Here is a 13,432-nt window from a genome sequence, read left to right as displayed (position 1 = left end):
AGATAATTCACTCGACAACATTACTCTTTTCCCCTCCCTTGTTTATCTTAGTTGTTGTGCTCATGTCATATCCTAACTTTCTTTCACTGAATGCCTTTTTGGTTTAAATCTTTAAGTTATTTTTTTTCTTGCTGTCCTGGAGATATATGAACCAGAGCCAATAAAATAAGAGCTCTCTTTTTCTTTCACAGCTCTGAAAGCTTTACATAAGTGTTTCTTCACTTCTATTTTATGACCAGGACCAGATGCAGAAGTGCTAAAATATTTTGATAAGCGCTGTCCTGGCAGTAGTTTTTGCTTTTACAGCTATCCAGAGGGAGGGAATTAGCGAAGAAGTCAGTCCATAGAGAGGAGAGAGAGAAGCTATGAAACCTCTCTACTGACAAGATTCTCCATTAATTTCAAGAATCAGTTGGATGAAGACAGAAAGAAATGTTTAAGCCATGACATTATCTAAATAAAAACCAATAAATAACTTTGAAGGTCATAATAATCCCTAATATTTATTGGAAGGAGTGAATTTGAAATTAGTAAAGTGCTTTTATGCACAAGTCAACATCCTGAGGCCTCTTGAGTTAAACACACACTCCCAGACCCCATAATACCTATAAAGTGGAACTATTAGTATCCTCACAGAACAGTTGAAACTAGATTAGAGGTTTGGTAACCTGCCTGTTTAGCTGGTCAGTGGCCATGCTGGTATTTCACCTCTACTCTCCATGGCATCTCATTTGTTTTATAGGAAAAGAATTGAGAGATGCAGGGAGATCAGGTGAATGGCACAGGGTCCCATAGAACAGGAAGCAGAAGGGCATTAGTGCTTTTGTTCCACATTTTTGCAATGGGGTCACTGCCTCACTCTGAGCCAGGCACTTTCCTTCTGTTCTTTTCTGCCTTATACTTTTCTCTTCATCCTGCCTATACTTTTATTTCACTCTATTCTGCCTCATTCTGCCTTCTTTGCATCTTTTAGGGGCTCTGATTTTCATGGCTTCTTCAGTGATCTGTGTTTTAGCTGCCAGGCCAAAATCCTTACCACCTACCTGCCAGACACTGGTCCAACCACATTGCAGATGTTAACTCACTTTTATTCCACACAACGATCCTATGAAGCAGACGCTATGATTTACTCTAATTTTATAGATGAGGAAACTAAGTCACCTTACTTGCCCAAGGACACCCTGCTTGAAGAAGAAAGAGACAGAATCCAAGACTGAGCAGTCTGGCTTCATAGCCCCATTAAAAACAACTTTGCTACAGCTGAATCTCATTGACCTTGATTGTTCCTGTGCCTGTCCTTGGGAATATGTTCATGCATTGGTTTGCCTGGACATAGATTCTCTGGATGTCCTTGTTTTCCACTCCTTTCAATCTACATGACACATATATTCAGTGTGATCCAGACCCCTGGGATGTGACTTTGAGGAAAAGAATTCCCAAGGGATGTATCTAAGATAAAACTGAAATTCAGGTTTTCTAAGTTTAGCCTGGGATTTTAATTTTTCATTAATTTACTTATTCATTGACTGATGTTGCCTGCCACCTGTCTGATAAATACAGCAAAAAACTAAACAATTAAGCCACTTAAATTGTTGGTTCATAAAGATGAAATAAACTAATTAGCTAGTTGAATAGACTGGGGTATGTTTGCAACTTTAGAAAATATGTCATTTTCCAAAGGGAGAGAGGGATTTAGCCTGACAGAAGGGAGGATAACTAGCATGGGAATAGTAATGAAATAAAATTCTGAATCCAATTTCCTTCAGTGAGATGTATTAGATTTTAATCATCTAAACCAAATGGCTTAAACCCATTTCAAGCCAGATCAGTTAAAATTTGCCTTGTATTTATTTACATAAGTGTCTTCATTTTCATAGGACTAAAAGTTCATTGCATACTAAAGTGAAGGGTACTCCTCTTGATGTCCCCCAAAATGCCTGGCACAGTGCCTAACACATAGCAGGTGCTCAATAAATGTTTCTTGAATTAAAGAGAAGACATTCACTACTTACCAATACACTCACCCCAAGAGAGAAAAAAAATGAATGTGATGTTATGCTCTATTAAGTGCAAAAATGAAAACAAATGCCATCTCAAGGTTGGTAATTTAAAAATATAGGGACTCTGAAATGAAGCTTACAATGCCTTTTCCTCTATCTATAATGCCACTACAGAATAGCCAAAAGCCTTTCTGTGTTAATTCTAACTTAATGTGGGGGTCCTCTCTGTCACGTCCCACGTGGAGGAGGAAAGGGTTAACTGCCTGAGCAGGATGTTGGCGGTTTTTCTATCTATTACCCAAAAAACTTATCTACTCAATGAACACAAAAGAGCCAATACTCTTTTTATATGAGACGGGGCATGACAGGTCTGGCCATACCAGCTCTGGCCTCTTATAACAACATGGAGTCGCCCGACCCTCCTTTATTTATAACATACAGGTAAAGGGGGCAAGAAAAGGAGGAGCTTCTTCTGTGATGGACAGGATAGGGTGGAGTTTGGGAAGCCATTCTCTTAGGGGGAAAATTCCAGAAGGAGACAGGGAACCACTCCCACAAAGCGCCACATGCTTCCTAGCAGTTCCTAGAATCCAGGCCTCTGTGTCCCATGGCTGAACCTACTCTGATTCTGCTAAATAAGGATGGTTTCCCACAGTATTAAGTATAACTTTTCTAAGATCAATGAGCAAAAGACGCTGGAAAAGACAAATAGTCACTCATTATATTTGATCTCAATTTGAAGTCTTTATTTTTTACCTACTAGAGTTCAGGTAGAAGAATTTGGGTATTGGAAGCAGTCTTGTTAACTTTTTTGGGTATGTTTGAGTTTTTTCATTTTGTATCATTTTGTTTGATTTTGGCAGAGTGGTGGGTAATACCTAATATCCCTTCCTCACCACTGACAGCACCAATTGTGGAAGACATTTGGGGGTCAGTAGATGTAAAGTGCAGATGTTATCTTTACTACTCATGGAAAAAGGTGTTTAGTGAAGGTCATCTGGATCTATCGGCAAGTGTAGTTGCTAGTACTATGCCCCAGATTAAATTTCCCCACCACTCTGCCATGCCAGTCTGACTTAGAGCTGAATAGCCTTGGCCCTCTGTTATAGAAGTGTGCCCCAAAAAACTATATGGCACAGAAGAGTAGAGATTAGAATACATGCTCCCTACAGGCATGAAGATCCCAAGGGATGAGTGAAATGGGCTGGCAAGAGCATATCCTGTTTAGCCTTCCAGATGGCAAATCATGTATCTTTTCCTGGAGGCAGTAATGGAGGAAATGGAGAGAGAGGCTTGGAATGCTGGCCTCATGGAGGTCCCATCATACAAAGAGACGAGGGGGACTAATTGTTCCCTCTAACATATGACACATGTTGCAACAGATGTAGTCTATTGCTGATAACTTGTGTGGAATTCTATCTTTTAGCAATGATTTATTGAATTTCTGCTATGTGCCAGACACTATACTAAAAGCTTTACAAATGTGTTGGCTCATTGAAGCCTCAAAATAACCCTAGAAGAGAAAACAGTTTGGTGTTTCCTCAATAAGTTAAACATAGAATTAGCATATGACCCAACAGTTCCATTCCTGAAAACATACCCAAAAGAACTGGAAACAGGTGTCTAAACAAAAACATGTACACAATATTCATAGCAACACTATTCATAATAGCCAAAAAATGGGAGTAACCAAATGAACATCAACAGATGAACAGTTAAACAAAATGTGGTATATTACAACAGAGTATCACCCATCCATAAAAAGACATTGAAGTATTTATTCATTTCACAACATGGATGAACCTTGAAAATGTTATGCCAGTGAAAGAAGCCAGATGTGAAAGGACACAAAATGCATGACTCTATTTATTTATTTAGGTACTGGGGATTGAATTCAGGGGCACTTTACCACTGAGCTACATCCCCAGTCCTATTTATTTATTTATTTATTTTTTTTGAGACACTAAATTATTCACTAAATTGATGAAGTCCTTGCTAAATTGCTCAGGCTGGCCTTGAACTTGTGATCCTTCTGCCCCAGCTTTATGAGTTACTGGGATTATAGGTGTGTGCCAGTGGGCACAGCATGTGACTCCATTGATATGAAATACACAGAACAGGCAAATCCAGAGAAAGAAAGCTGATTAGTGGTCCCCAGGGGCTGGTGGAGTAGCAGGGTAGTGGTTTCTTAACATATAGAATGTTGTTTGGGAGTCATGGAAACATCCTTGAACTAGACAGTGGTGATGGTTGCACAGCAGTGTGTGCTTCACACTGCATTTTACACCTTAAAGTGGTTAAAATAATGAATTTGGCTTTGGGCATTTTACCATAGTATTAAAAATGACCCTAACAGGTACAAATCATTATCCCAACTTTGTAAATAAGAAGACTGAGGCTCTAAGAGAGGCCAAGAACATTGCTACCAGACAGGATGGGTCTGTTTTATGTGGTCTGGAAGTTTTACAATTTGGGGGCCCTTTAAAAAGTAATAGAAAAAAACAATTATAAAACTTCTAGGCTACTTCTAAGGGTTTTACAAAGTGACTTTGTACAGGAAGACTCTGAAGCTTAATACTTATTAACACCAAAGTAAATTCATCTTACTTTTAATAGGTAGAATTGGAAAGTGACAAAAAAATTAAACCTATAACTCCATTTTCAGTAACAGCAAAATGTATAATTCTTAGAAGTAAATCCAAAAAAAGAAGTGTAAGTTGCCTATACTGAAAACTATAACACATTGCTAAGAGAAAATTTAATAGACCTAAATAAATGGATCGACCTGCCATGCTTAAGTACTGGAAGACGTAATATTGAGAAGATGTCAGTTCTCCCCACATTGACCTGTGGATTCAAAGCAATTCCAGTTGCAATCCTTCTAATCTTTAAGAAATTCTCAAACTGATTCACATTGATATGCAAAAACCTAGAATGCCCAAAGAAAGGAGGAAGAAAACCAGTTGGAGGACTTAAATGACCTGCCTTCAAGGCTTACTATAAAGATACACTATCAAGACAGTATGGCATGAGGAAAAGCAATAAATCCATCCTTGGAACACAATAAACAGCTCAAGCACAGACCATTTATACGGATAGTCTTGTGATTTTCAACAAAGGCACTATAGCAACCCACTAGGTAGGAAAAGCATGTGCTGGAACAACTGCGCTGGAACAACAGGATACCTGTATGGAAAAGTAGGTAGGGCTGGAGTTTGAACCTGGGTGTGTCTGCCTCTTTCTACTTCCCTTCGCTCACTCTGTGTTCCCACCTGCCTGTACCTAGCATGTTTACCCTCAACTGCCTGCAGAAAGGCATGTCTAGAGCTTGGGACAGAGGCAGCGGCAACACAATGCCAACCGTTGGTCAGGAAACCTGAGGAATGTCAGAGGGGACCGAGTCTGGACTCTGAAGGACTTTGTCCACCTACAGTCTTTTGACCTCCTCAGATGTCTGGGACTTTACAAGTTAGTGAGTGTGGTAAGCTAGAAAATCACAGTACATTTTCACATGGGTTGATCAAAACCTTCAGTAAGAGGTGCCCTAGTTGAGAGGAAAGAATTCTATGCTTGCACTCAGAAATCATGGGTTCTGTCCTATGTTGTTCTCTGTGTGACTGTGGGTATGTCACTTTAACCTCACTGATCCTCAGCTTCCTCATCTGAAAAGGGGGGATAATAAACACCTCTACTAATTTACCCCTCCGATTTGCTATGAAGTTCAAATGAAATAGAGCCTGTAAGTATCTTTTGAAAATGGTGAAGTATTGCATAAATATAATTTATCATGGTTCTGTGTAATTTTTGCAAGCTGAAGTGAATAATATTACTTTCTGTTTTTAATTCAAATTTTACATATGAAGTATACTCTATAATTATTTTTCGTCTTCCTTTTGTGTTTACAAAAGAAATCTAACATTTTAGTAATGATTCAAGATTCTTTTATTAGTACAGCTTTGGAGTCAGTGATAACTATTGTTTAAAGTTTCATTCAATAATTATTTAGAATTTTCTCTCATTCATTCATTTGCATTATTCAGCAAGTTCTCATTTAGTGCCTACTATGGGAAAGAGACTGTAAACGCAAGAATAAATGAATGGAGACTGTCATTATCCACAAAAAGCTCATAGGCTGGTGACAATACAAACACACTCTTAATGAGACACACTCTTAATTTTGACACAATGTAAGCACTGTTAAGAAAGACTTGAGCATGGGGTAGGTACCACACTATGGGAGGAGTCTCTAAGCCTGTCTGTAATGTGAGGGCAGGATTCACAGAGGAGGTGATGTTCAAGTTGAGATTTAAAGGAGAAAAAAAAGTTTACCAAGATAGTCCAGTTTAGCTTGTAAGGGCAAAATATGGCCAGTATGGAGGATGGTGTGGTGGTCTCTTGGGGTAGGGAGGAAGGGTATTAGCAGGAGTAGTGAGACATGTAGGGAGACCAGTAAAGTGGTTATTGCAATGGTAAAGACCAGATCATTGATGAAGGCCTGAGCTAGGCTCATGGTAACAAAGTTGGCAAAGAGGAGACCGGTTTGCTGCTTATTTAAGAGGCAGAACCAAGGAGATTTAGTAATTTGTTAATTGAATATAATGGCTGAGAGAAAAATCTCAGTTCTGCCCCTCATTAGTGATGTGGCCTTGGGCACAGTGCCTGGCCTTTCCAACTCTCAGTTTTCTCACTTAAAAAATGGGGAGTAATAATAACTAATTCACAGCGTTGCCAAGAGCCTTAAAAGTGCTCACTGTAAAAGCACCTGTCACAGGGCTGGGCACAAATAGATTTTCCACAAGTATTAGTTTTCTTCCTAGTTTCTTTTCTCCCCTTCATCTCATGCTGCAGGTGGGCTCTTCTGAATGATAGAGACTTGGTTCTTAGAAATATCCTAAGAACATTTAGGGTTTGAGTTTTCATGATAAAGCGACTTCCAGTTGGATGGACCGTGCTTTGGGCTCAGGTGGCAATTGTTCTGTTCTTCAACTTTCTGAGGAAGCAATTGGAGCTGTTCTCTCTGGGAAGGTTCTGGAAATTCCTAAACGAGGTCGGACAGTTTGGACCCTATGTTGGGCCTGTTCTTACTCCAACCCGCTGTGATACGAGTGGATGGGAGCTGGGGTTCTCTGGTCCTCCTAAATGTCAGCAGGGCTCTGAATCTCTTTCCTACTCCAGCTTGGTGCAAAGAGAAGATCCTATAATTTCCCTTTAGCACCTACACACAGTGTTGCTGCTTACCATATTTAGAGACCCAAACCTTTTCATTACTCCTGTAATGACCACAAGCTGCTGAGGTCCTGAATGTGACCTTAGGGAATATTCCATCCCTCCTTTTTCCCCAGTGAAAATAAATGACGACATCTGCAGTACTTCCTCTCAGAGTCCTGGCTGGATGACCAGGTGGCATTAGATAGAGAAAGCAACACTCCAGGAGAGACAAACTGCTGTGTGACACAGCCCTGAGGAGGCAGAAACAGGCCTTGGAACAAGTGAGTTGACTACAAAAGCTTCTGCCTGGAGAGATGTTGATTGAAAGCCCTGCAGTCTTCAGAGGCTAAGATAATTAAGAATTTAAGAGCTTCCTTAAATGTTCCCTTTATTTCTGACTATCATTTCTTGGATGTTATTGCTGAAAAGAAAGGATTGGTGGGTAGCTGATATTATTCCTACACATGAATTGTTAATTAACTAGCCCCAGCTTCTCTGGTCACCATAACTGATCAGGATTTATGCTTCTCTTCAAACTAGAACAGATCTGAAATTTTTCCTTTGTCAACCCATTCCCCATTACTGGGAAGATTAGCGCTACAGGCTATTTAGATCCTGAGCTCCTGGGAACCCTATTAAGACACACCAGAGCAAAGTCATTAATGATCTGCCTGCAGAAAACCTAGGCTCTGCTTCTCATCCCTGGCACCCCCTTTTGTGATAGAGCCTAGTCTAATGGTGTGAAATAATGTGCCGAAACTTTGAGGAAAATTGAGTTCTCCCACAGGAACTCCGGGTCGAGGGCGGATGGAAGTCTCCTGAATAGTGTTTCTCCAGTGGAAACAGCTGGGGTACTGCCTCTTCCCAACAATTTTCCTGGGAAGCAGACTGAGAGAGGAATCATAATTAAATTAGGCTGAGTGGAAGATGGTAGCAATCCCCAGTACTCAGCCCATCCTTAGATGCAACCAACAATAGTCTGTGGTTCTGTAGGAGGAGAAGTAATTTAGGGTGATACTAGGAGCCAAGTTATAATTATTATAATAAAAATGCACATAGAATGAATTCTTAATTATCTGATAATGAAGGTCAAGAGAGGATACCAGAAATTGCAGTGCATAGATAATCCAAAAAGCTCATTTCAGATACCTGTTCTTTTTCATCTGTTCAGCCAGGGCAGTGAATTTACTCTCTCATGATAATAATTTATATTTATGTGTGGCCCTCTCATACATGCCAGTGGTTTTCAAGGATGTTTTTAGAAGCAGATAGTTTTAAACAACATCTCCTTTAAAAAATCGGTATACAAATCAGATAAAAGTACAACTGCTCTGGTATAGCAGGCATGGGGGAGCCACAGCCCGGCTCCAGGAGGTACCCCTTTCTCTTGTTCCCCTTGTAGCCATGGGTCCTGAGAGAGGAGAGCCCTGAAGAACATAGTTTGAACCCAGAAACATACCTTAGCTCTTGACTCCCAAGGGCCCTTTGAGGTAGGTAGGTCAGGAACTAGTGTTCTAATTATATAGAAAAGAATGGATTCACAGAGGCTTTCTTACAGGTAGGAACCAGTGGAGTTGGGACTTGAATTCAGTCCAACATTAAATGCTGAATTCTGTATTTTTTTAAAAAAATATATTTTAAGTTGTAGATAGACTCAATACCTTTATTTTATTTATTTATTTATTTATTTATTTATTTTAATTTTCCCCAATATTTATTTATTTATTTTTTTAATCCTGTTGGGATTTCCCATAATCAAGGCATGTTTTTCCTTCTCTCCTCCTTCTGCTCCTCTCTTTTGTATATGAACACCACTACCATCAATAAGGCTAGGCTACCATTTTTTCTTCTTTTGCTTTTACTTTGTAGCAAATGAGAGATGCACAATTCCATAGAGGACTGCAGTGTGTGTAACCGGTAGGTGAAATAAACTTCAAAATTTGCAAAATAGGATTGGATTAATATGGCTTATATTAAATGCTGACTTTAATTTCTAAAGAAGTTTATATTAGTTTCAGTTGTCAATGGGCATCTACGTTTCGACTTTATTTCTTACTTTCTATCATTCTGTATGCATCTCTCCCTAAATTGGTTGGCATCATCCTCAACTTATACTTTAAATGTAGGCATTCCAATATCAATTTTTAAAAAATATTTTTTAGTTGTCAATGCACCTTTTTTAAAATTAAAAATCATAAATTTACATAGGGCAATATTGTTTGATTCATTCTGTTATTTTTTCCCTTCCCCTCTACCCCTCCCACCCCTCTTTTCCCTCTATACAGTCCTTCCTTCCTCCATTCTTACCACCCTCCTTATCCCTAACCCTAAACCTAACCCTAACACTAACCCCTCCTACCCCCCATTATATATCCTCATCCGCTTATCAGCGAGATCATTCGTCCTTTAGTTTTTTGAGATTGGCTTATCTCACTTAGCATGATATTCTCCAATTTCATCCATTTGCCTGCAAATGCCATAATTTTATCATTCTTCATGGCAGAGTAATATTCCATTATATATATATATATATATATATATATATATATATATATATGCCACAGTTTCTTTATCCATTCATCAACTGAAGGGCATCTAGGTTGGTTCCACAATCTGGCTATAGTGAATTGAGCAGCTATGAACCTTGATGTGGCTGTATCTCTGTAGTATGCTGATTTTAAGTCCTTTGGGTATAGGCCAAGGAGTGGGATAGCTGGGTCAAATGGTGGTTCCATTCCAAGCTTTCTGAGGAATCTCCATACTGCTTTCCAGAGTGGCCACACTAATTTGCATCAGTATTTTATTTATTTTTATGTGGTGCTGAGGGTTGAACCCAGTGCCTTACCTGTACTAGGCAAGTGCTCTACCACTGAGCCTCAGCCCTAACCGCTCTGCCTTCTTTTAACTTCACCTGTACCCTGTCCTTTGCTGGTTTACCCAATCTACTCTCATGGGGGGATAGTAGAATACTATGAGAAGATTCTCAAAGGGGAATTTAGGGCTGACGTAGATGTAACCAGTCAAATAGACAAACTTCCAAGGTGTTGAATGGTCCTTCCCTCATTCTGGAGGTGATAAGCCAACCACAGGTCTGAAGATGAGAGCTGGGTTGGAATGAGAGCTGTTCTCTGCTTCACTGATCACCTACAGTGATTGGAATTTCAATTTCTTAATAATTTCTGTCACTGCTTGGCTGTGTCTAAATATTTAGGCAGATCTGAGCAGAGTGGATTTGTCTGTTTGATGTGCTACATGTATTTATGTATTGAGATCGTCAGTCAGTGAGGAAACCATGCCACAGAAAGCAGATGTGCTCTGACAGTTGCCAAATGTGGTTCTCACTTTTCCCAGAATTCCCTATGCCCCTCAGAAATGAGCTGGATTCTGCCTTTGGACCATGGACCCCCGGAAAACTCAAGGGACTGACATGTACCTTCCATTTTCGTTTGCTGTGAAATTTGGAGCATATTCATGGCTTCAATTACTTCCCAGATTCTGGTCAGAGTATTGATTCTATACACTTAGCCCGAGTGTAAGTTTTAGAGCTTCATTTCCAATTATCCGCTGGAAAAGCATACTGTAATTGGAAGCATCTAAACTTGTATATACAAAATTAAATAAATTTCTAGCCAAAACAGTGCCCCTGCCTTTCCTATCCTGGTTAATGCTACTACCATTTATCTTCCACAAAATAGAAAATTGAGAGTTTTCTTCAATCTGTTTCCCCTCACTCAGATTCAACGTATTTAACATTTCCTATCTCTACCTGGCCCTTCTCACCTCAGTTCCCATAATTTTAGTGAACTAAGTCTCTCACCATTCCCTGCCTGAAAATTGCAAGAATTCAATGGATGTTTCTCTAGTTGATCTGATTGGTCTATTTCTATTCTGACTCATTCTCTATGCTCCCATACTTAACCTTTCTGAGATTAACTTCATACAAAGATCCTGCATGGTCTACCCCCTAATTTATCTTATCAGCCTCAAATCCCATCATATAATTCCATGTTCTTTTTTCCTTAACTCCTGTATCTATTCAGTCAGAAATTCATCCTTTTTAAGAAAATAAATCTCACAGTCGCCCTGCTGTGCTCTTTCATTGCTCTTCTACCAAGACAGTGCTGAGCCTCACCATTCCTTGCCTGCACTATAGAATCATCTGAGATGTCAGTTGGCCTCTGGGGCTACAGATCACCTTTGTGTGTTTTTTTCCTAGGATATCGATGTACTTATTATTACAACTTTATATTATATACTTTTTCTTTTTGTGGTGCTGGGGTGGAACTCAGGGCCTCACACTTGCTTAGGCAAATACTCTACCACTGAGCTACATCCCCAGTCTTACATGATATGCTGATTACCTGGCACAGTGAGCCCTGCTTCCTTCTCTGTTGTCCTCTTTCCCTCTTGGGCTCATTTACTTATTATTTTCAAAATTGCCTTAGTATTTGTGGACCTTTATCTTATATGTGTGTGTGTATGTGTACATGCATATATCTCTATATATGCCTTTGCGGGTACACACACACACACACACACACACACATGCATGTATTTAAGATCTTAAAATATTGAGATTACATTAGGTAGATAAATTTGGAGAAGAATTTCCCCATCTATGAACATGTTACATCTTTTCATTTGTGCATTAACATTTATGTTAGGTCTTCATTTTTCCATATGGATTTTTCTTCCTTAGGTTAATTCATAGATCCTTTGTTGCTACTGTAAATAGTGTTTCATTTTATATTACATTTTATATCTTGTTCCTGCCAACATAGAAGATGATTTCTTGTACTCTGTATTTCCAATTTTGGAACCTGGTTTATATATGTCTCATTAAATGAGTGGGGTAGCTTTGGATACTTGATATTTTTCTGAAACACCTTGGATAAGATAGTGGTTATCTGTAACTTGTTTACACTTGTGTGTGTGTGTGTGTGTGTGTGTGTGTATTTAAGCAGGGAGTTCTTCATGACTATTTCATTTTTTAATAGTTCATTCTAATTTTCTATTTCTTCTTAGAAAATAATTTGCCTGAGGAAGTTCCCTCTCATTTTATCTGCTGTCAAATTTATTAGCAGATGATTCTTCATTATACTCTTTCATTCGGTTTATTTTTATGTATTTATTTTTTTGGGATGAAATTCAATTTTATTTCATGACAAAATAAACAAAATGACAAAGGTCCAAAGTAATCAGTCATTCATTAGGTTTAAAATCGATTATGTCTAGTATTCTTCCCTTTACTCTGCATTTTATTTCTTTGTATCTTCTTGCTTTTCCTCTCTCATTACTCTTGACGGAGTTTTGTCTATATTTCTCCTTTATTATATTTATCTTCCTAAATTGATGACTTACCACATTGGATTTGGTCAAGGAGCACTTTCAGGAGTGTCTCTTTTATAGTAAAGTTCCTTATAACCTTGTTTAGTCAAGAATATCTTTATTGAATCCTCATAGTTAAGTGGAATAATTTAGCCCTAGGTTTGAAGTCCTTTTATTTTTTTCACTCCTTGGAAATAATACTCCAATTCATTTCTGGATTTTAGTGTTCCATTTGAGAAATTTGATGTCAAACTTATTCATGTGACTTTGTAAGTCATATATTATCTTTTTATATGATTTTAGAATTGCCTTTTGAAGTTTGAAGCAGATACATCCTATATGAATTTCTTTTCTTTCTTTATCCTTTTGGCATTGCACTAGCTTTTCCATCTATTTTTTTTTTTTTTAAATTTCATTTTAAAATCTTTTACTCTGGGAATTTTAAATTTTAGGTCTTTATTTATCCATACATTATTGCCCACATCAATTTTGTTTTGTTGAACACATAATAAATTTTCCCCACACTTAGTGGTTTAAAAGAACAATTATTTCTTATGTTTCTGTGAATTGGCTGGATGGTTCTATTGATTTTAAGATGTCATAGTCATGACTGCTTCCAGCTGACAAGAATCCAGGGCCTGCGCTGGTCAGGACAGCTGGGGTGACTGGGCCTCCCTCTGTGGTCTTTCATCCTTAAAGGGTCTATACTAGGCATCCTCACATAGTCAGAGGAGTATTTGGCTCAAGTACTTACTAATTCTGTTTGATCAAATTTACTGATATTTCATTGGTCAGAGCGAGTCACGTGACCACATGTGTCTCACTCCACCCCCAAGGCACGTGTACTTACCACATTTTTATTTTTATTTTTTTGCTTGCATCTTGTGTATTATTAT

This window comes from Sciurus vulgaris (genome assembly GCF_902686455.1).
Source record: "Sciurus vulgaris genome assembly, chromosome: 1".
NCBI classification, from domain to species: Eukaryota; Metazoa; Chordata; class Mammalia; order Rodentia; family Sciuridae; genus Sciurus; species Sciurus vulgaris.
This window is presented reverse-complemented; position numbering follows the sequence as displayed.